Source organism: Mastacembelus armatus, chromosome 13 (assembly GCF_900324485.2).
Source record: "Mastacembelus armatus chromosome 13, fMasArm1.2, whole genome shotgun sequence".
Lineage (NCBI taxonomy): Eukaryota > Metazoa > Chordata > Actinopteri > Synbranchiformes > Mastacembelidae > Mastacembelus > Mastacembelus armatus.
Genome location: NC_046645.1, coordinates 26418768 through 26442225, shown reverse-complemented (window position 1 = coordinate 26442225; position 23458 = coordinate 26418768). Strand labels below are relative to the sequence as shown.

Here is a 23458-nt window from a genome sequence, read left to right as displayed (position 1 = left end):
GAGCTTAATTTGACTTCTTTAGCTGTGCCTTTGAGGTTTAATAACGCTGTTTTTACTGCTGAACAAACCGTATCTTGATGTGGTGAAAAATGTCAGATAAATGTCGGGAGTGTGAGCACTAAATGGGATCATTAGGTCTTATTTCTAATAAATTAAAGTGTAATGACACTGTAGTTTAACATCACATGAATCTAATAACAGAGTGACTGATCTCTCTTTGTCTGTCTCACTTATCTCCGGACTGTTCCGCTTCTGTCGTGTCGGAGCTTAACACTTTGATTTAGCGCCACATATTTCAGAGCAGACCTTCATCTGTGATACATCCCTTCTCTTTTCTGTGCCCCTCTCTTCATTAACACCCTCCTTTAAAGCTGGATATCCATTGAGCTTTTATAGGAATGAACACACACTGATAGTGATGACCTGAGATTTATAGTTTTGGTCTCTTCTCTGCCTGTAAAAAAAAGAAAAGGATAATAGAAGCCAGATTTATATGTGCACATCTTTCTTGTCTCTTTTCGTCCATGTTGTTATGACGTTTTGTTGATATAACCTGGTGCTGTGGGTTAGGAGTATTTATTTGTTTTTTGTGCAGATTAAAGTACCTGCTGTATGTGCAGCACCACCAGGTGGGATGCAGGTCTAATGTTCTGTGTATCTACAGTTCAGAACCAACCAGCAGCAACACTATAACAACTGTTGTATTTTCACTAGTGAGGCCTCAGGACTATATAAGTGTGTTTATTCCAGTTCCTACATTGCTGAAGTTCCTTTTTGTGTCAAACTGCAAAACATTTTGGCTCTGTCCAGATTCGTGATGCATGGAGTCCACAATGTGGGATTTTTATCCTGTACGTTCCTGTGATATTACAGCCCTGTTGTGACTGTGGTCTGCCTCCATGATGTGTCCAATGGGACCATAGGTAGGTGGTGATAGAGTGAACTACTTTAGCTGCAATCTGAAAAGGACCATGTGAAATTTTCCATGATGTTTGGGCTGTGGAGGAATCGATGTCAAACCCAAACAGCCTTAGATAGAGGTGACGTAAGAAAGGAAAAGGGACAAACTGCAAATGTACAGACACCCCAAGACACTGTTTTGTTTTTACATTTGTGCACAAATCCAGACAGTTTGAGTAGTATTATTCTCATCCATCAGTCCTATAAATACAAGTCAGAAGGTGCCTACTACATCTACCAGTAGGCTGAGGAGTCTGTTATCAATCATTCATTTCACTGATCCAGTGCTCAGCTGATTGGACAGTTCAGTGGTGATTCTTAGCCATTATCACTGACAAATGTGGCTCTTTTATTAGGACTGTAAGTTCTTCTTTGAACAGATATTTGAACACCTTAACAAGCAATAATCAATTAATCATTAATAAAGTACTGTAGCTGTTGAAAGGATATCACAGCCTGGCATGAGAACATGCACCGCCCATCACGTTCATTGGCATGTTCTTTTCAGTCATGACAGAAAGAAAACAAATGGAAACACAATTTTAAAAAGTAACAAGGGTTGAGTGAACACGAGAAATCCACTGAACGGCACGGATTTGAAAAGTGGAACAATGTCAAAGAGCAAAAATCTCACATAAGAACTGAAGAAGTGACAGAGAAATGCGAGAGTGGAGAGGTGTCAAGTGGAAGAAAAACACAAGAGGCATGGAGTTAAAGGGGAAAGGTGATGAAAACAGACAGAGGCACCGAGGATGAGGAGCAACAAAGACAAAGGGTGGATACATAACCTGACAGACAGTATCAAGGAGAAATGGCAATGAAGCCAACGAAATGGCAAACTGGAGAGAGGCCACTTTGGTATTCAGCCTGTAAACTAGGGTGTCCAGTCTGGGATGACCAGTCTGGGATGACCAATCAGGGATGCAGATGCAGCGACCTCGTCATTCACCTCAGCATTCCACCTCATCTACCTCACCATCCACCACAGCATCTACCTCACCATCCCTCAGCATCCACCTTATCATCCACCTCATCATCCACCTCATCATCCACCTCATCATCCACCTCATCCAATTCACCATCCACCTCATCCACCTCATCATCCACCTCATCATCCGCCTCATCATCCACCTCATCCACCTCACCATCCGCCTGATCATCCACCTCACCATCCGCCTCATCATCTGCCTCATCCACCTCATCATCCACATCATCCACCACACCATCCACCTCATCATCCTCCTCACCATCCACCTCATCATCCACCTCACCATCCACCTCATCATCCACCTCACCATCCACCTCACCATGCACCTCATTATTTATCTCATCATGCACCTCATTATCCGCCTCATCATCCACCTCATCTGCCTCATTGTCCGCCTCATCATCCACCTCACCATCCGCCTCATCATCCGCCTCATCCACCTAATCCACTTGAGCATCCACCCCACCATCCACCTCATCCACCTCAGCATCCACCTCATCATCCACCTCATCCACCTCATCATCTACAGTGGGTACGGAAAGTATTCAGACCCCTTTAAATTTTTCACTCTTTGTGTCATTGCAGCCATTTGCCAAAATCAAAAAAGTTCATTTTATTTCTCATTAATGTACACTCAGCACCCCATCTTGACAGAAAAAAACAGAAATTTTTTTTGCAAATTTATTAAAAAAGAAAAACTGAAATATCACATGGTCATAAGTATTCAGACCCTTTGCAGTGACACTCATATTTAACTCACATGCTGTCCATTTCTTCTGATCCTCCTTGAGATGGTTCTGCTCCTTCATTGGAGTCCAGCTGTGTTTAATTAAACTGATTGGACTTGATTAGGAAAGGCACACACCTGTCTATATAAGACCTTACAGCTCACAGTGCATGTCAGAGCAAATGAGAATCATGAGGTCGAAGGAACTGCCCAAGGAGCTCAGAGACAGAATTGTGGCAAGGCACAGATCTGGCCAAGGATACAAAAGAATTTCTGCAGCACTCAAGGTTCCTAAGAGCACAGTGGCCTCCATAATCCTAAAATGGAAAAAGTTTGGGACGACCAGAACTCTTCCTAGACTTGGCCGTCCAGCCAAACTGAGCAATTGTGGGAGAAGAGCCTTGGTGAGACAAGTAAAGAAGAACCCAAAGATCACTGTGGCTGAGCTCCAGAGATGCAGTAGGGAGATGGGAAAAAGTTCCACAAAGTCAACTATCACTGCAGCCCTCCACCAGTCGGGGCTTTATGGCAGAGTGGCCTGACGAAAGCCTCTCCTCAGTGCAAGACACATGAAAGCCTGCATAGAGTTGCCAAAAACCACATGAAGGACTCCCAGACTATGAGGAATAAGATTCTCTGGTCTGATGAGACCAAGATTGAACTTTTTGGCCTTAATTCTAAGCGGCATGTGTGGAGAAAACCACACGTATGTGGGTTCTCATCACCTGCCCAATACAATCCCTACAGTGAAACATGGTGGTGGGAGCATCATGTTGTGGGGGTGTTTTTCAGCTGCAGGGACAGGACAACTGGTTGCAATTGAAGGAAAGATGAATGCAGCCAAGTAAAGAGATATCCTGGAAGAAAACCTCTTCCCGAGTGGTCAGGACCTCAGACTGGGCCGAAGGTTCACCTTTCAACAGGACAATGACCCTAAGCACACAGCTAAAATAACAAAGGAGTGGCTTCGGAACAACTCTGTGACCGTTCTTGACTGGCCCAGCCAGAGCCCTGACCTAAACCCTATTGAGCATCTCTGGAGAGACCTGAAAATGGCTGTCCACCAACGTTCACCATCCAACCTGACAGAACTGGAGAGGATCTGCAAGGAAGAATGGCAGAGGATGTGAAAAACTTGTTGCATCATTCCCAAGAAGACTCATGGCTGTACTAGCTCAAAAGGGTGCTTCTACTCAATACTGAGCACAGGGTCTGAATACTTATGACCATGTGATATTTCAGTTTTTCTTTTTTAATAAATTTGCAAAAATTTCTACATTTCTGTTTTTTTTCTGTCAAGATGGAGTGCTGAGTGTACATTAATGAGAAATAAAATGAACTTTTTTGATTTTGGCAAATGGCTGCAATGACACAAAGAGTGAAAAATTTAAAGGGATCTGAATACTTTCCGTACCCACTGTACCTCACTATCCACCTCATCTACCTCACCATTCCTCAGCATCCACCTTATCATCCACCTCTTCATCAACCTCATCCACCTCACCAGCCACCTCATCAGCACTCACAGCCAGGACAGGAGGAGACATACTTACATGTTTACAAACGTCTGTAGCTGAATGGAAGGTAGCCTCATCTTTATGGTATAGTATTTGCTGTAAGTGGTGCTAATGCAGGGGTCTAGTTTTGTGAGCTTAGCAGTCAGAAGGTGGTGGTGGTCGAAAAAGGTCGAATAGGTGATTCATTTATTTGTTTTTATTTTCAGCAGCTTTTCTTGCGACCTGACTGTTGCAGCTGCAAACATAAATTAGGTCTTAGAAAGCCCAAAATTAAAAAAAACAAGTTTTTTTTTAAAAGTTTGTAATGGCCTTTCACAATTGAAAACAAAAAATATTATAATGAGTCTGAGGTTAAATAGTTAAAAATGCTTCCAAATCATCGTCACTGTTTAAGGGACAGATTTAAACTTTAATCCAAGCACAAATCAAATGGGAAAACAACAACAACGTACAAGGTTTGTGTCCAAGAACGTTCAGATCGAGCTCCAGGCAGTAGAGGGGGTGGGGTTCTGTGTCCAGCCGGGAGATGTTCTGGTGAGGCTTAATGCAGGCAGGGAGCCCCCGGAGGTGGAGCTGCAGGGAGGGAGGCAGAGTGAGCGAGAGCTGATTGACCTGCGGGGAGAGAGAGACTCAGGCTGGACCATCTGCCAGCCTCCAGCCTCTGCCAACACACACACACACAGAAATACACAACATGCTGCATCTCAGGTGTGTGCTCCATCATGGGTGTTTTCAGCACTGTTTCTAGTCTGTGTGTGTGTTGGCAGGATGGACGCTCAGCCTGGACCTTCTGTCGGCACCCTGCTGAGTTTATCTCTGAGGATAAAACAACCCTCTGTCCATTCACTTCCTCCATCCATCCTCCTCCTCATGTTGCCTCCGTCTCTCTGCATTCGGCCTCCATTCTTCTGCTTGTGCCTCCACTTCTCTGCTGCTTCATTCACATGCAAAAACTCACATGAATGAGTCGGTGCAAGTTCACTTTGACTCTTACTGCTACATCTACTGAATCTATGGCTTTGATGGGGTATTTTTAATAGTGAAAAGATCAGCATTTGTGTGTTGAGCGTAAACGGCAGTGAGCTGCTGATGTCTGGGCTGAACCACAGCATTTAGGATGATGAGTTATATTTATATGAGCCAGAGACTGACATTGTTTATCTCAGAAGTGCAGATCCTGAGTCCACGGTGTCAGTGGACAGTCAGTCTGAAGGAAATCAATCACTGATATAGAACAGTCTCATGTTGTTTACTGCTTTTTGTTTTACTGTGTGCATGTACCTGAATTTCCGTACAGGGATTAATGAACTTTATCTCATCTCATCTTTTTTGTTAAGTCAGGCACATTAAGAAATAAAAGACATGAGTGATGAACTAACATTGTCTGCTATTCAGATACAAACATTAAGTTACTGAACTCAGCAGTTCAGAAACTATGAGTAACTAGAAACTATCAGTGTGGTTAGATATGGAAGTACACCAGAGGAAAATGGGTTTTATTTTTGTGATTTGGGCAAACTGACTCTTTGAAATGTGTTTCAGTCTAGTGAAGCCAGTTGTTGTTACTGAGTAGCTCTGTTAGCAATCTGCTTTCCTACTTCTTCTTCTTCTTTTCCTTTCAGCTCCTCCCTTCAGGGATCGCCACAGCGAATCATCTGCCTCCATTCAACCCTATCCTCTGTGTCCTCCACACCCACACCAACTATCCTCATGTCCTCCTTCACTACATCCATGAACCTCCTCTTTGGTCTTCTTCTAGGTCTCCTTCCTGGCAGCTCTAACCTCAGCATGCTAAAAGTATTCACTGTCCCTTCTCTGAACATGTCCAAACCATCTCAATCTGGCTTCCCTGGCTTTTTCTCCAAAACATCTAACATGAGCTGTCCCTCTGATGTACTCATTCCTGATCCTATCCATCCTCGTCACTCCCAGAGAGAACCTCAACATCTACAGCTCTGCTACCTCCAGCTCTGCCTCCTGTCTTTTTCTCAGTGCCACTGTCTCTAAACCAGACAACATTGCTGGTCTCACCACTGTCTTGTCCACCTTTCCTTTCATTCTTGCTGACACTCTTTTGTCACACATCACACCTGACACTTTCCTCCACCCATTCCTACCTGCTTGCACACGTCTCTTCACTTCTTTTCCACACTCTCCGTTGCTCTGGACTGTTGACCCTAGGTACTTAAAATCCTCCACCTTCTTCACCTCTACTTCCTGTAACCTCACCATTCTACTTGAGTCCCTCTTATTTACACACATGTACTCTGTTTTACTGCGGCTAACCTTCATTCCTCTCCTTTCCAGAGCAAACCTCCACCTCTAGATTTTCCTCCACCTCTGTCATCTGCAAAAATCATGGTCCACAGAGATTCCTGTCTAACCTCATCTGTCAGCCTGTCCATCACCACAGCAAACAAGAAGGGGCTCAAAGCCAATCCTTGGTGCAGTCCCACCTCCACCTTGAACTCCTCTGTCACCCCTACTGCACACCTCACCACTGTCTTACAGCCCTCATACATGTCCTGCACCACTCGAACATACTTCTCTGCCACTCCAGACTTCCTCATACAAAACCACAGCTCCTCTCTCGGCACCCTGTCATACACTTTTTCCAAATTTACGAAGACACAATGCAGCTCCTTCTGGCCTTCTCTGTACTTCTCCATCAGCATTCTGAAAGCAAATATTGCAGCTGTGGTACTCTTTCTTGGCATGAAACCATACTGCTGCTCACCAATACTCACTTCTGACCTCAGCCTAGTCTCCACTAACCATAACCATAAGCTAACATAACTTCACTGTGTGACTCATCAGCTTTATTCCTCTGTAGTTTCCACACCTCTGCACATCTCCCTTGTTCTTAAAGATGGGCATCAGTACACTTCTCCTCTACCTTCACTTTACGCTGCATCTCCCTGTACCCGTCTGTTCTCTTCTGTCCTCTCAGTGTCCCACTTCGTCTTAGCTAACCTTTTCCTCTTAACACACTCCTGAACTTCCTCATTCCACCACCAAGTCTCCTTATCTGCTTTTCTCTTTCCAGATGACACACCAAGTACCCTCCTACCTGTCCCCCTGATCACTTTAGCTATAGCTGTCCAGTCGAGAACCTCCCGACCTCCCAGAGCCTGTTTCAGCTCCTCCCTGAAAGCCACACAACACTCTTCCTTTTTCAACTTCCACCACTTTGTCCTCTGCTCTGCCCTTGTCCTCTTCATCTTCCTCACCACCACTTTACACACCACCATCCTATGCTGTCTGGCTACACTCTCCCCAGCCACTACTTTCCAGTCACTGATCTCTTTCAGGTTGAAATGTCTGCACAAGATGTAATCAACTTGTGTGCTCCTGCCTCTACTCTTATATGTCGCCCTATGCGCCTCCCTTTTCTGGAAAAATGTGTTCACTACAGCCATTTCCATCCTTTTTACGAGGTCTACCACCATCTGTCCTGTGATAATCAGTGGAGCTGAGAGGATTAGTGACTTAATCAAACTGATAGATAAAGGTTATTAATAGACTCATTTCACTGAGGAGAGCTCTCTATTCCAGTTTCTTTCATTTCTTTTTCACGTTTGTTCAGCGGGGAGAGAAAATGGATTCATCCATTCATTCATCCACTCATCCAGTAATTAATGGAACCCATTAATGCATCAGTCCATTTATTCAGACATCCATCCATCAATTGTCCATATTTCAATCAATCACCATCTATCCATTTATCCATTAGCTAATCAGTCTATGCATACTTCTACCTATTCATCCATCTCTTAGTCCAATTTATGCATCAATCTGTCCATCCATCATCTGTCATGTATCAATTCAGCCTATCCATGAATGTGTTCATCAATTCAGTGTTCTCTCCTTTGTTTGCTCCATTGTTCTGTTCCCCTGTGTACATACATGTAAGATAAGGCAGCTTTATACTCCTGTGCCACTGCACAGTGATGATTCATCCATCCAGCCATCATCTATAACCCCATATTCCTAACCAGGGTCACAGGGATCTGCTGGAGTCTATCCCAACTCTCTTTGGGTGAAAGGCAGGGGTACACCCTGGACACGTCACCAGTCCATCACAGGGCCACATAGAGACAAACAACCTCACACACTCACACTCACTCCTATGGGCAATTTAGAGTCACCAATCAACCTGACATACATGTTTTTGGACTGTGGGGAAAAAACCGGAGTACCTGGAGAAAACCCACGCAAGCACAGGAAGAACATGCAAACTCCACACAGAAAGGCCCTGATGGGTTTCAAACCAGGAACCTTCTTGCTGTGAGGCAACAGTGCTGTTGCAATGATTCTTTTTTTGTTATTGTTTTGTTTGTAAAAAAATGAAAAAATGCAATCGTGGTGAGCGCCCATCCCAGGTGTGGACTAGATGAATATATAGATTTAAGGCTAAAGTACTGAGAAGATGTGACATGCATTAGCCTGTTTGAATGAAGTGAAGTTTGAAGTGAAGTGAAGTTTGATTGATGTTTTTTTGTGCTTTGATTTGGAGAGTTGTCTTTGGTATAATTCTGTTAATACTATAATTCAGTCTTTGGGTTATAACTTGAGGAATTTCTGCTGCTTGTTGTCTGAATGAAAGCTCGGATTAGAAAGACTTTCAGTCATATGCAGTAGGTGAGTAAATGTAACCTCAGCACTGGCCTTTGTCCTCCTCCTCATTCTCTGTCCTCTATCCTCTGGAGGTCTACTGCTGATGGCTGAAGGACATGCATGGACAGGTCAGGAAAAAGATGAATAGAGTTGAGAGGAATATGATGCCTTAATACGGTGGAGAGGAAAGGCTTAGTGGTCAAAGCCCTCAGACTGAGACGGCTTTGGAATGAAACCTGCTCTAAATGAGGAGGAGAAAGAGATGCACAGAGAGAGGTGGTGAAAATCATAACTTTCACTGATATCTTTCTCTGAGCGACAGACAGAAACACATTAACCTCACTGAAAACGATATGGCAGTTTCATCACACAAATCATCCACCTCTGATGCAGCTTCCACTTTGACCACAGCTGCAGAAAACTGTAAAAACCTCATGAATATTTTCATCAGCCTTTAGATTTTCTCGCCTATAAATCTTTCATTTCTTATTCGCAGCTGCTAAACCGAAAGAGTTACTTTTAAAGACATGTTGAACATCTTTGTCCCTGTAGTTGTTTATTTTTTCTATTTTTTACTGATAATCAGTCCAGATATTAATAACGTCACATCGTATCTAAAGTAACCACAAGAGCACAAAATGTTTCAGTTAAGGTTTCAACAAACATTAACTCCCAGAAAAAGATGTATTTACTGAGCCGTCTCATGTAAAAGGCCCATTTCTGTATTAATTATCCTCAAGTTCCACAAGTAAATTACAAAACAGCCTAAAACGCGACAAAATGCATTGCAACTACAAGACGCGTTGACTAAATGATGTTGACTCTCACTTTCCTCGGCAAAATAAACACTACATCATCGCTATGAGCCTCCATCTGCTGAACAGCAAACCCTAAGCCCCTGCTTTAATTCAGGATGGTTGTATCGCAGCTGTCAAAACAAATATTCAGAAATGGAAAAGAAAACAAACTGAAGCCAGAGGAAAAGTGTATTCACTTAAAAAACATATGAATAACAAGATATCACCCTGGAAATGCACAAGATCAGATAAATGCGACTAATTTTACTAATAACCCCACATGAGCGTTTCAGTGTCCCGTGACTTCAATGCTGGAGGAAGGAAATACAAAGAGAGAAGAAGGATGAGAGAGTTTCAGAGACGCAGCCCTGTGGAGCGTGAAGACACTTTAGGCTGGGACTTCTGGACTCTCCACCTGGACCGGGGTCAGCCTGCAGACACACACAGTTAAACTGCTATCTTAGTGAGGACACTCCCTGACATAACCCAGACTGGGTCTCTCCCATCTACTTATCTCCGCTCTTCTTAATAAGACCAGCATCCTTCCCAGGCTGTGCTGCCCTGGTATGAAGCACAGCACACATTAAGCAGATGTCCTTGCCTGTACAGTACAAGGGGTTTCTTCAGGAGCTGACACAACCATCCTGACTCCTTTACTAACAGCAAAACATATATTTTCAATATCTGTAATGTAGAATCAAGTCACGTTCTACATGTTGATGGTAAAACCCTGCAAATAACCAAGAATTTCAGTTGCATCAAAATCCAGTTAAAACAAAACCTGTAGTTACTGGTTTCATACAGCCAAATCATTGGCTGAAAGTTACTTATGTAAGCCTCAACGATACAATGGACTGGCAGGTTAGATTTGTATTTATTAATACAAACAAATGCCAGGTCACCATCGTGATCTTTACAGGACAAAAGTGTTTACCTGATCCTTAGTCATCTCAGCATCACCCCTGCTGCCAGTGTACAGTGGTGACAGCAGTGGGAGGCAGAGATTCTGCTACTGAACAGGGTATGTATGGGTTTCACAAAGCAGCCAGGTTTCGGTTTTTAGACAGATCCTCCCACAGCTTCTCTGTCTTTTCTATTCTGTATCTCTGTAAGGAAACATCATCTGCACGTTACGTCATTCTTCCATAAAACCCTGCAGTTTGGGTCATTGACCACACTTGATTCAAATTACCTGTGTGTGTTTGTGTCTTTTTGTGTATTTGAATATGTTAACTGAGAGTTAACATGACATCTGCTGACTGGACTCTGACCTACATTTGAGTCATGACTGTTCTCACAGGACTTGAAAAAATCGCAAAAGGAAAATATAGTCGTATGGATCACTGACAAGTCTCAGTTGACCCATGAGGTCAAAACAACACCTAAAGAAAGTTTTGCTGGTTACATTTTGTTAATATCTTTAATATCTAACTATTTCCTCCCTAAAATTAAGCACCATGCATGTGGTAAAATAAAAAGTAAATGGCTGATGTAGAATGCAGGACATTCACCAATGAAGGGTGCTGACTTTGCATGGAACATATGTTGTGTTTTTGTAAGCAGAAAGTAATGCAGCACCAAATATTTTCCATCACATGGCACACAATTGCACACAAATGTAATACATGTGCTTGCCATGACAAGCTTGTGTGTGCAGCTGCTGTGACTGCTTCTCTGCCCTTTGCTCTGAGTTTGTTTCAACACATAGTTTGATTTCAGCTTTAATAATCACTTTTCTTGTCTGTTGCAGATCAAGTCAACAGATCAGAGCTGGACTCCTGATTGGCTGCTCTTAATAAAGTAATACTGAACCCTCTTACTCAGGTACGTTTGCTTCTTTTAAAAACTGCAGTTTTCTTCCATCATGGCCCAGTTTGTGAGTAGGTGCTGGGTTTAGTTTTACAGTAAGCAGCACTTGATTTGGTGCAAACACAACAACAAACCTACTTTATTGCAGAGATGACTCAGAGGTCTGATGGATGTGACAGAAGTTAAGGAGCATGTTTGAGGAGAGTGTGTGTGCGTATGTGTGTGTGTTGGCCTTGTTAAGGATCCATTTCTAAATCTGGCAGATTCAATATTTATCAAACAGAGACGCAGGTGTCTGGACTGCTGGATGTGAAATTACCACTGAGGATGAAAGAGCGTGAGACAGAGTTAACGAGAGACATTTGCAGTTCACATTGCATTCAGCAGTGAAAAATTAGCTGAGTCAACACACACAGATATTTCTCTCCAACATGTTCTGAATGTATCACTGCTTAGCGTCTTAGTGGTGTCTAGCGTCTTAGTGGTGTCATGCTCCTCTCCTCTATCCACTTTCCCCAACCGGTCGAGGCAGATGGCCGCCCAAACTGAGCTTGGTTCGGCTGGAGGTTTTTAAGGGATTTGTTGGGTTTGTTGTTTTTGTAAAGTACCTTGAGATGGTTTGTATTGTGATTTGGCGCTATACAAATAAAATTGAATTGAATTGAATTGAATACATCTATTGGTTTTGCTGCTGTGTGATATTTAAATACAGCTGTGTGCATGTGGTATAACAACCTGTCTTTGTCTTATATTCTTGTTTCTTTCTGAAAGTGCAGCTGATAATATCCACATACATAAAATGTGCTTGACTTGGGCAGTTTCTGACAGCCGATGTGGATATTTCTTCAGTTTTAAGAGTGAACAGTTTCCAGTCAGTGTTCTTATGATTGTTTGATCTAACAACTTGTCCACTGATCCTAACTCCATGTCAGCAACACTTTCCAGGCTCTCTACAATCTCTATTTACAGTGTACTCCAAGTAAAGTTGAATATGGACCATGGACAATGCTTAAGACTGGAGAACACAGTGACAGAGGATGTCTTATTCTCAAAAGCTCCCAAGGTGAAAAATCCTACAACGGTGTATCCCGTCCATTGTAGTTTGTTTAACGCTAACTTCCTCTTGACGAGAGACGAGCTGTAATGGACAAGCATTGGATTTTCTGCTGATCACTGAGGAAAGTTTTAGTCCTCCTGGTGTTCAGGTTGGGTTTTTTTCCAAAGAGCTCTGCTCACAGGTCACACAAAGGAAAGATCACTGTTGTTCACTGAGACAAACAGCTGACACACAGGAGGCTGGATGGGAATAGGTGAATTCCCCCTTTTAGCCAAAAGGCTGTTACTGAAAATAAAATACAATAATTTCTAAAGTGTCTGGTTTAAAGAAAGACTTAATGAAACAGCAGGCATGTGTTAATGAATCTGAGTGATGAAACTAAAGCTCATAATATCATAAGAATGCTGTAAACATGGCCTGGGCTCCGCATGTGAATTTGGGTTCATGGGTACCGTCATGGCCGCCCATCCATGGCGTTCCCTCTGTGCTGATGCATATTGCTCTCTGGTGAGCGAGGATACATCTGTTTGCCAGCGTATCAAGGACATTTGTGCTGCGTCTTAAAGCAGAGATGAGGACAGTGTGACTATGTGCAGCAGCAGCTGTAAAGCAGAGCAGGGCATCAGTTCAGCAGCTCAGCAGTAACAGCAGTTTTATAGGCAATGAAAACCAATAGTGGATAGCTTCTGATAGTGCTGCTACCATCAGAGGCTAATAGCATTTATGGGATTTGGATGTGAACAGGAATGGGAGTGTAAAGACTTCTCGCCTCATTTGTCGCAACTGTATTGTTTCTGTAAAAAGGACATAATGAGAACTTGTAGGAAACTTTAAGAATTTCAAATAATGTTTTCTGTTTTAATAACATCACTTAATGCTGCAAGCAGTAGCGATCCTTGAAAAACGGCTACAGAAATGTGGAGAGACAGTAGAACAAAATAATTTCTCTTTAAGACTGGAGAACACAGTGACAGAGGATGTCTTATTCTCAAAAGCTCCCAAGGTGAAAAATCCTACAACGGTGTATCCCGTCCATTGTAGTTTGTCTGTCTGTCCGTCCGTCCGTCCGTCCATCCGTCTGTCCGTGTCTTGATGTGTCAGGATTTCTTAGCTTGTCTGTTGACAAACAGTTTGGATGTAGAATGACTGAGAGGAGCAGCACCATGAGACAAAATCAGGGATTTGTTTTTTCAATTTAGGATTTTAGTTGTTTTTTTTTTTTTTCAATTTAGAGTTGTAGTTGTTGATGGGAACAATACTCTGGTCTGCTGCAATAGCACATTTGGATAATCATCACAAAAAATGGTGTTTGTGTTAGCAGTTAGGTGTTGTCTTGACTTCAGTCCCTTCTACAGACACACCTTGAAATACCAAAACATTTTTTCTGTGTGCTCATACAAGTTGGAAAGATTTCAGTATTTTTTATATAAGAAGGTCCTTTGTCTCTGCTTTCAAACCACATTACTAAGTGATGATTTTCACATTTCATCCTCAAAACAACAACAGGAATAATTCATGTCTGTATATGACATATAATGAGTGTATGAGTGTATAATATATAATATATATTTATATTGTGGTTTACTCTGTTCTTATCATTTTGAGTCTATTCAGATCTATTCTTTCCATGCAGCCACATGCTTTGGGTTGCAGAAAGCAGCCCGTGTATTGAACAATAGCAATGAGCAGGCGGATGAACAAAAGCCTCCGAGTGTGTGACAGATTTTAGCGTGCTGCTAATGGAAACCAATGCTCAGAGACATAAAGCGCATAGAGAACAATCATCTCCATTCGCTTAGAACAGAAACCACGGGATGAATAAATGAATGAAAAGAGAAGGAGCAGCAGTAGAAAAATGAAGGAACTTTTAATAAATGCAATGGAGACAATAAATTTGTGAAGAGTGTTATTAGCGCAGGTATTGTATCTCTAGGTTTTGATTTCACGGCTCTGGGAAAAACAATAGGACAGTGAGACTATTTATTATCAGGATGTGTTTCCTCTGTTGCTCAGTATTTTCCCCATCTCTGTATCTTCAGCTTACATTCATCAGTTAGGAAACAGTCATCTACAGAGATGTAGATGTAGATATGAAGAAGCAGTGATTATTCCTACTCGACATTTCACATCACATTTTTCCTGCTGCTGCCAAGTTCAAGGTTTAAAGAAAATAAAATCAGACTGAAGACACATGTGCAGTTTGAGATGTTATTGGCCATCAGATTGAAATCCCAGGAAAAAAAACTCTAACTAAACCATTAAGTAAATGTGTTTGATTGGACTGCTAACAGATTAAAAGACTTTGTTTAAGGCACAAAAACACATCAGTTGTTAGTCTGTGGTCATACTTGTCATTTTGGTTTGACAGCTTGCTGTACTACTGAAATGTTTCTGTGATCAGAAATACTAACACTGCTGATACTGCACTGACTGTACACATGCACCCGTCTAAGCTACCCATGTAGCGTAGGACTTTTAGTCATAGTACTAAATATTTGTAAGGAGTATTAGATATGTTTAGGAAATACTGGACAAGTGAGGTCTTTCTATTGTTTCGTGTAGCACCATGGTTGACTCGTGAACATTGTTGTTTGACTGTATTCACTCTGCATGGTTGAAATGACATTGAAAGTTGTTGCCTCTTCTTGACTAATACTGTATATGCAGTTTGTGTTTTCACTTCCACTGAACAGGTGCAGAATATTCCAGTTAAATCATTAGGTTTGTTAAAAAACCCAAAGCGAACAAGTTTTCTAACCTCCTAATAAGCCAACAGTTTTCTTAGACATGTCTTATTTGCCAGAAGGATTCCTGTTGTCTTTTTCCTCAGATTTTGTATTAGTTCCTGTAGGGAACTTCTCCTTTATCCTTCCTCCCCACAGCTGGCAGTGCTCCTGCAGCTTGCAGGGATTCCGGCCTAGATTCAGTAAAGGTGTGCAGAGTGAAACACTCTCATTAAGTCCCCAGAAAGTATAAATCAGATAATCGTGCTTTGGAATAACTCTGAAAACTTCCAGGCAGAATTGCGCAAAACCCACAGTCTTTAGGCCCTTTCATGGAGAACTGTATTAACCATCAATGTGTGTAATGGATATGTATATTCCAAAGGACAAAACATGACACTTTCCTACTCCAACAATGTTTTTCACTGTGGCTTTCACTGCTCTTGTCTCCAACACGTCTGGAATCACCTGGAACATCAGAGTTTTGCCTCACCAGAGCTGTTGTGGGACATATGTGGCCCCAATTCAACAGCTGTGGAAAGTCTGAAAGGAGAGAAGTGGACAATACCCACAAACTGTTGGTTAGCTTTGCAGCTGCCATGTGGCTTCTGTGACTGAAATACCTCATTTGCGAAAGTACTTACTGTATAGCCTTATTTCAGAACTCTGCAGACGCTCTTTCAGTACAGGTACAGCTTTGGGGTGTACAGCCTGGATCTGTGTGCTTTGTCCCGTTATTCCTGCAGGTCCTCTCAGGCTCTGTTAGACTGGATGGAAGTGTCTGAATCTCCATCTTCAGGTCTCTGCACAGATGTTCTGTGGGGTGTAAATCTGGACTTTGGCTGGAGCCCTCCGACTTATCCTGAGGTCCCCCACCTCCCAGTCAGGTCATTGTGTTGCTGAAAGGTGGACTGTGGCTCCAGTCATTGCAGCAGCTTTTCTTGAAGGACCATAATCCTCCCCTTAGGACTGACCAGTGAGACCAGTATTCCACGCTGTTACATGTATGCAGTGTGTGTGTGTTAGCCGTGTGTAGCTGTTACATGTATGTAGCGTGTGTGTGTTAGCCGTGTGTAGCTGTTACATGTATGCAGTGTGTGTGTGTGTGTGTTAGCCGTGTGTAGCTGTTACATGTGTGTTTAGTGTGTATTAGCTGTGTGTAGTTATTTACATGTATGAAGTTTATGTGTTAGCTGTGTGTAGCTGTTACATGTATGATTAGTGTGTGTATTAGCTGTGTGTAGCTATTTACATGTATGAGGTGTATGTGTCAGCTGTGTGTAGCTGTTACATGTATGATTAGTATGTGTATTAGCTGTGTGTAGCTATTTACATGTATGAGGTGTGTGTGTTAGCTGTGTGTAGCTGTTACATGTATGATTGGTGTGTGTATTAGCTGTGTGTAGCTATTTACATGTATGAGGTGTGTGTGTTAGCTGTGTGTAGCTGTTACATGTATGTTTAGTGTGTGTATTAGCTGTGTGTAGCTATTTACATGTATGAGGTGTGTGTGTTAGTTGTGTGTAGCTGTTACATGTACATTTAATGTTTCCCAGAGATGCTTTGAAAAGATGTGTTGGCCATTCTGGTGATCAAATTTCTAAAATGCCATTTTAATTACAAACTCATCTCTGTGTTCATTGGGTCTGTGTAAACATAATCTTTCAGGTTGCTAAATACGTCCCTGAAGGCTTTCTACCTCTCAAGGTCGCTCATTTATCAAACAGCAGTGAACATACAGTTTATTTATGCAGATGTGGGAGCTGCCAATCACTTGTCAGTGCTTCAGTGTCATGTTACTGCTCTGCTCCATCACTTCCAGGGGCAGGGTAGTGCCTGCTTCTGACAACACATCTTTTCCATTATTCACGTGCCTTTTTATGTAGAAGTGTTTGAAGCAGCGTAGCTTGTGACATGGAGCTGTAATTTGGTTGTACTATAGCTGTAAACATTTTTCTCAGTGCTGTAGCAGTATTTCTAAGCGCCTGTTTGCATTTCTCCTCTGAGTGCAATGAGTCTTTGTGAATGTAGTTTTTTCAGCTGTGAGGACGAGTCTGAGCTCGACAGTGACTCCGTACAGTCACAGATGAGCTGATGTCAGGAATAACCCGGGTTTGAGATGTACATGTAATGGTTGGGAGACTTCAGAGACTAATTGGTGGAGGTGTAAGTTTGAGATGAGGTTAAAATGCTGAAAGTGCTTTGGGCACCACTAAGGAAACATGCCTGACATCCTAAAGCTGCTGAGAGTAAGGGCTATTGATAACATGCTGCTGTTTCTGTTTATGGCGTTTACACATAGTGCTGAGGGTGTTTATGCATTTTATGTGGTGCTAATATAATCCAAGGTTGTATTATAAACTATGCTCATGTTAAGGTGATTCACAATAAAGCTGTGAATTTTTAAGGTGCTTAGGAGTGTCTGATCCCAAACCTTGAACGTCAAAGGCTCCCTCCTGTGCTTATTAACCAAACTGAGTTTCATGATGGACCTTTTGAAGTTCTTCCCTGATAACCCACCTGCAAAATAATCTGTTTTTCATGAGACAGTCATTTTCAAACACACCAGCAGCCACCCAACACTGTGTTCTGTATATTCATGTGTTTTTCTGCTTTGATGGCCGCCAGCCTCGCTGCCCTTCCTCAAACACGAGTGAATGGAGTTTAGCCCCGCATGGAGCACACACACACACACACACACACACACACACACACACACAGGTAGCAGATGGACGGGCAGGTAAGCAGACAGTGGAAATTTTCACAGCAGACAGACGGACAGATAATCAGACAGGCTGCTAGATGCCAAGACAGAGAGGCAGATCGTGGACAAACAAATCCTCTGCTTAGGTAAAACTGTACTTGGATAGTAACAGAAAAAAATCATCAGTTTCAGTGGTCTGAGGTCTGTTTCTCTCCCTCTCTTTAATCTGCATCCCCCTTAGTGACTGAATAGATTTGATTTGGACTCAATAGATTTGATTAAGTCATCATAAAACATAAATGTGGGCCACTTAAGAGCTTAATGGCCCTGAAAAATTATGAAATCGGTAAAACAGCTGCTGAAGCTCTTGCATAAAATTAATTTGCAAAGGCTGCATATGCAAAGAATTTGGGTATAATTAATTTATATCATAATTAATACACAATTTGATGAACAAAACCTAGAGTCATTCCCCTCCATTGTAATACCGGCTGTAATTTTGAACCATTCAGTGGGCTCCTGTTGCCGGTGTTGAGTTGATACCAGTAACACCAGTAAAAAGGCGTCAGAAACCAGCACTGATGCTGCTGTTGTTCTCCGCCTGTGATGACGTGATAGACAGACATGTGTGACTGAAGCAGGAAATAGGATGAAATGTCTGGACTTGCTGCCTTGTTGGGCGAGAAGGAAGGAAAGTTGTGTCTGCTAAATATCTGAGATAGTACAATTGTACAAGTGTTCAGAAAAAGAATTCGGTGACTTGTTCAGTGGATCAGCTCAGGCAATAAACACTCAAACTCATCTAACAGCCAAAGACCTGAGAAACGTCATGTGACATTTGTTGATATTTGTTTTTGTATTTGTATATGATCTTCATTAGGAGCTGCTGCAGTTTGACAAATATAAAGGTGGTGCCTGTCACGGCCTGCAGGTGGACACGTCTCCATCTGCACATCAAGCTGCTGATCTGCACAGTGAAGAGATGTGCAGGGACCTCGATCTTAATCAGCTCACATGTCATTTCATGTGATGTGATTGTGATCCTCGTTACTGCTGCACAGTGGAAGATAATGAACAGGAGCTGATGACGGGTGTATGCTGCTGATAATGAGCACATGCTTATTGATAATAATTATTTTTTAATAGAACCATTATATTTAAGTTCGACTGCCACATATGTCCATTGACTTGTATTAGTCAAAGCATAAAGCTTGTGTCATTTTCCAGTTTTTCATCAAATTACAAAAAAAAAAGCAAATGAACAGTGTTTGTTTCTCGCTAGCTGAGACCCGCTGGTTCCCACCGAAGACATAAAACTTTAAAAGGTTTGTAGCTGAGGTCAGTTTTGTAAATACTATCAAAGCAAAAGCCTCTCATGTGTCAGGCTGAGCTGCCTGTAGGGGTCAGAACATTTGTCATCGCTTACTTTGTCCCTGCCTGTGCTAGTGTGCGAAGTGCTGTTCATTTGTGATTTTTCCTGTTTCAGCACAATTGCAGCTTAATTTGGCCTCACATGTGCCCGAACCTTTATATCGTATTCAGCAAGTGTCCACACCTTTGACAAAGACTCTGTAATGTGTTCATGTTTACATTGCAGCAGGCAGCAGGCATCAGCACCTTTTTAATAAAAGGACCCAATGTGCTCATAGCTTTGATGAATAGCCTCGTCCATACGTTTATTAAAAGCCGTGGTGTGTGCCCATCTTTGATTAAGAGCCTCATGTTTGTACATTTCTGCTGGTTAACAGGCCCAGTGTGTCCATGCCCTTAACAACGTCTTCTCCTTTGTCAGATGATCTACTGTGTGCTGTCTCGGCTTTGCAGTGCTGTTAAAAGTGTCCAGAGCCTTTAAAGGGCCTGCTCTTACTGTTGCTATATGTAAATTCTTAACTTTTTTTCATATGCTCTTCTATTCTTTCATTGGAAATTTGAATAATTTATGTTTTTATGCATAGTGTGATTGATTCATACTGTAGGTTACTGTATGTGTCCAGACCAGTACAGTACCTCCTCCTGGACTGGGCTGTCGTTCACCCTGTCCCACAATACATGTACGAAGCCTTCAGAAGAACAATGGCTTTAAACAAAGCTGACGACAACAGGCCATTGCCAACTGTGTGTCGGACTGTGAGTGTGTGTCCGAGGGAAACACTTTCACTCACACACACACGCAGATACCAACATGAAACAGGACTTACTGATCCCCCCAAACACAGTTGGTTGGTATGTGATGCGTGTTATTTTACTGGTGTTCCTTCATTGTACATTTTGAATTTCATTCTCAGAATCAGGTCACATCTTTCTGGTGTTTGTGTTTTCTCACTCAGTAGACTTTGTGCAGTTTTTCATTTAAGCTGCACACAACAGGTCAGTCACTTTCTGAAGCTGAGAAAAATCCAATAAACTTAATGACTCACAGATTTAGTTTAAATATTAAACACTGATGATAACTGCACTATAAAACTCTTATTTCTGCTATGTGTGAAGTGTTGAAATGCATAAAAACTATTAGCAATACAAGTGCTGCGATGAATGATGTAAGAAATACATAAAACCTGACGTCCTGTCATCTGTAATTCTCTGCCCAGCAGCACAGCTGATTTTATCTGCTGTGAATAATTGAATAACGTGATTGATCTGGACGTGTGCAGCGTGGTATTTTAAGTTGTGTGGCTTAGCGATGTTTCCATAGTGTTTTGGTTTGTGCATAATTATCGTGTGTGGATTTGGTGTCAAACAGCCCATCCATTCTGGACAACTGGGCTGTGACTGGTCCATGCAGTGTTGGCTTTAGGAAGGATGCTGCACATTCAGTTTGACAGCCTCCCTCTCATATTTCTCAGCTTTACAGCACGCAGTATTGCTTGTTTTCGCTCTCACTTTGAAATCTTTGCTACTGGATCCGACTCTCCGACTGAAATTGTTCCTGAGTTTTTTCTGATGGATGCTTCAGCTCCTAAACACTGAGCTGTATATTTGCTATACAAGCCTGTAATCTGATGTCCTGTGCAGATTTTCACATGCACACACCTGCTGTGAGCCTGCTTTAAAAGTTCTTACCAGAGGCATTTGTTAGTTTTGTTCAGAACTATCCATGAGGAATAAAGGGCACTACTCCACCCTCTAGTAGGCCTAATAGGTTGTTATCATGTCCATTCACCTTCCTCCTTATACAACGTTATCTGACCTTTGCTGATGTCATAATCATGACAGATGTCAGCTGCGTTTTTCAGAGGAGATGCACTTTCTGATGTTTAATCACTGCAGCGATAATGCCTGATAATGCCCAATGTATGGCATGATAACATTCAGAGCAATGACAAAATGCCTGTGCCATGAACAGACATTTAAAAAAGTGTGAGTATGATTTATACACAAACACAGAGAATGTATCTCCCTAAGTGTGATGTTGTAGGCACACATTCACCATTAAGACTTTTTCTCCCAGCAGCACTTAGCAATTACAGCCCTGCACTAAACACAATGGGCTGGGATGATGATGAATGGACAATAATAGAGCTTATGGGATGTATGCATGTGTGTGTAAGTATTGAATTTATTCCAGGTGTGCTTTGATACAGGCCCGTGTGGTATATGATTACATGCCTTTGTAAAACTCAATCAGACCTTTACGATGGCAGTAAACAGCACGTTTAACAAAACACACACATTGTGAAGCAGCACCTCACTCAGGTTTAATGAGTCTATTCAGTAGGCTGTAATCAACGCCGTCACAAGGGAGTTCAGCTCTGCTCTAACACAAAATACTGAGTTTTCTCTTCAGTCACTTCTATTTTACCCATTGTTTTCTCACTGTCTGAGGGGAAATATGTGTCAGCTCCAATAAAAAAATCTGGTCATCATTACTGAAAACCTTCCTTCAACTACTGGTAGTGTTTTCCTGTTGCAGACACACTTCCATGCTTTGGTTGACCTTGTAGGAGCTGAGAAGGTGTCGATTGGTACCATTGGAGGAACTTTGCATAGAATCAGAGTTTGAGTGAGTCTCCTGTGTCGCTACTATCTGAAATCATAAATGGAGTGATGAACATTTGCAGCAGTGGCACATCACATCTCTCACGTGTTAAGTCTCATTAAAGTGTGAGCCTTTCAGGATCAGCAGAATGCCAGTGGGGCTCCTTAGTGTTTTGTACAGGAAAAAAGAAAGAGTTCCAGTGGTCAATAGTTACGGGTGGGAAAGTGAAGAGAACTAATTAGAGCTATGCCTGCACTCTGCATGCATTTGCAAATTAATTTATTATAGTGAATTACGATAAATGGAAGTAAAAGTACACCATTTTACCTGTCAGAGAGATTAATTTACAGCTCCCACATACAGTTTCACTCTGCTAAACCTGTGCAGACCTTTGGTGACTTACAGGTGTTGGACAATGAAACTGAAACACTGGCCAATTTAGTGTTGGAGGTTTCATTCCACCAGTAAGACCAGAGTGTGAAGGTTTAATTAGCAGAGTAATAGCACAGTTTTGCTTAAAATATTGTAATGAACACAACATTATATGTGACATATCAGAGTTCAAAAGAGGACAAATTGTTGGTGCGCGTCTCGCTGGCGCATCTGTGACCAAGACAGCAAGTCTCTGTGATGTATCAACAGCCATGGTATCCAGGGTAATGTCAGCATACCACCAAGAAGGACGAACCACATCCAACAGGAGTAACTGTGGAGGCAAGAGGAAGCTGTCTGAAAGGGATGTCCAGGTGCTAACCCAGATTGTATCCAAAAAACATAAAACCACAGCTGCCCAACACACTGCAGAATTAAATGTGCACCTCAACTCTCCTGTTTCCACCAAAACTGTTTGTCAGGAGCTCCACAGGGTCAATATCCATGGCCGGGCTGCTATAGCCAAACCTTTGGTCACCAGGCGTTTCAGTTTCATTGTCCAACCCCTGTATATAAGCTTTCATAAAACATTTTTCCAGGTTGAAGGAATCTCTTCTAGTCATGCATGTGCAAATGAATTGCTAAAATCAGCTGGTAGCTGATTGCTGTTCATACAATGCACTCTCTTTGGTGTTCAGCCTGTAAGGATGTGCCAGGGTGGTGTGTCTGCCTGTGACCTCCGACCTCTCTGCTGACACATGTATGTCTGTATGAAAGAGACATCAGGAAGGAGAGTGTTCACAGGATCAGCTGCCTCCTGAGTATCAATGAGCCTGATCATCTTTGTCCCAGAGGGCAACAAGGTCAGGAGGGATTAGGGAAAATGATTGTTTTTAATTTAATAATACGAATAAACTGACTTGGGGTTAAAAGCATGAAAGCATGGTAATTCTGTGTATGTTTGAGTACCAGGGCCTGGCTGTTCAAACACAGCTCTCCCTCTAACTGATAATTATGCTGCTGATCACAGCACGGCCCATTCCTGTAACATAAAGGCAGCATCATTTCATGATGATGAAGATGATGATGAGGTTTTTGAGAACTTAGCCCAGTCTCTAATAATTTAATAGATTTTTTTTATTTTAAACATCCCTGCATTTCTCCACACAGTCACCAACAAAATGAACAAACACTGTGTGATGTTTTTCTAT

The 23458-nt window shown here is 42.2% G+C and overlaps 1 protein-coding gene across 1 annotated transcript in view; it reads left to right on the top strand.

Annotated features, from left to right (window-relative positions):
- Window positions 1–11353: 11353 nt before the first annotated feature.
- The window catches only part of LOC113145584 (leucine-rich repeat and fibronectin type III domain-containing protein 1-like protein), a 94720-nt gene continuing 82615 nt past the window's right edge, over window positions 11354–23458 (top strand). The window contains exon 1 of the mRNA XM_026332468.1: window positions 11354–11430. The gene's annotated coding sequence lies outside the window, so the exon portion shown is untranslated. The remainder of the gene's footprint in view (window positions 11431–23458) is intronic.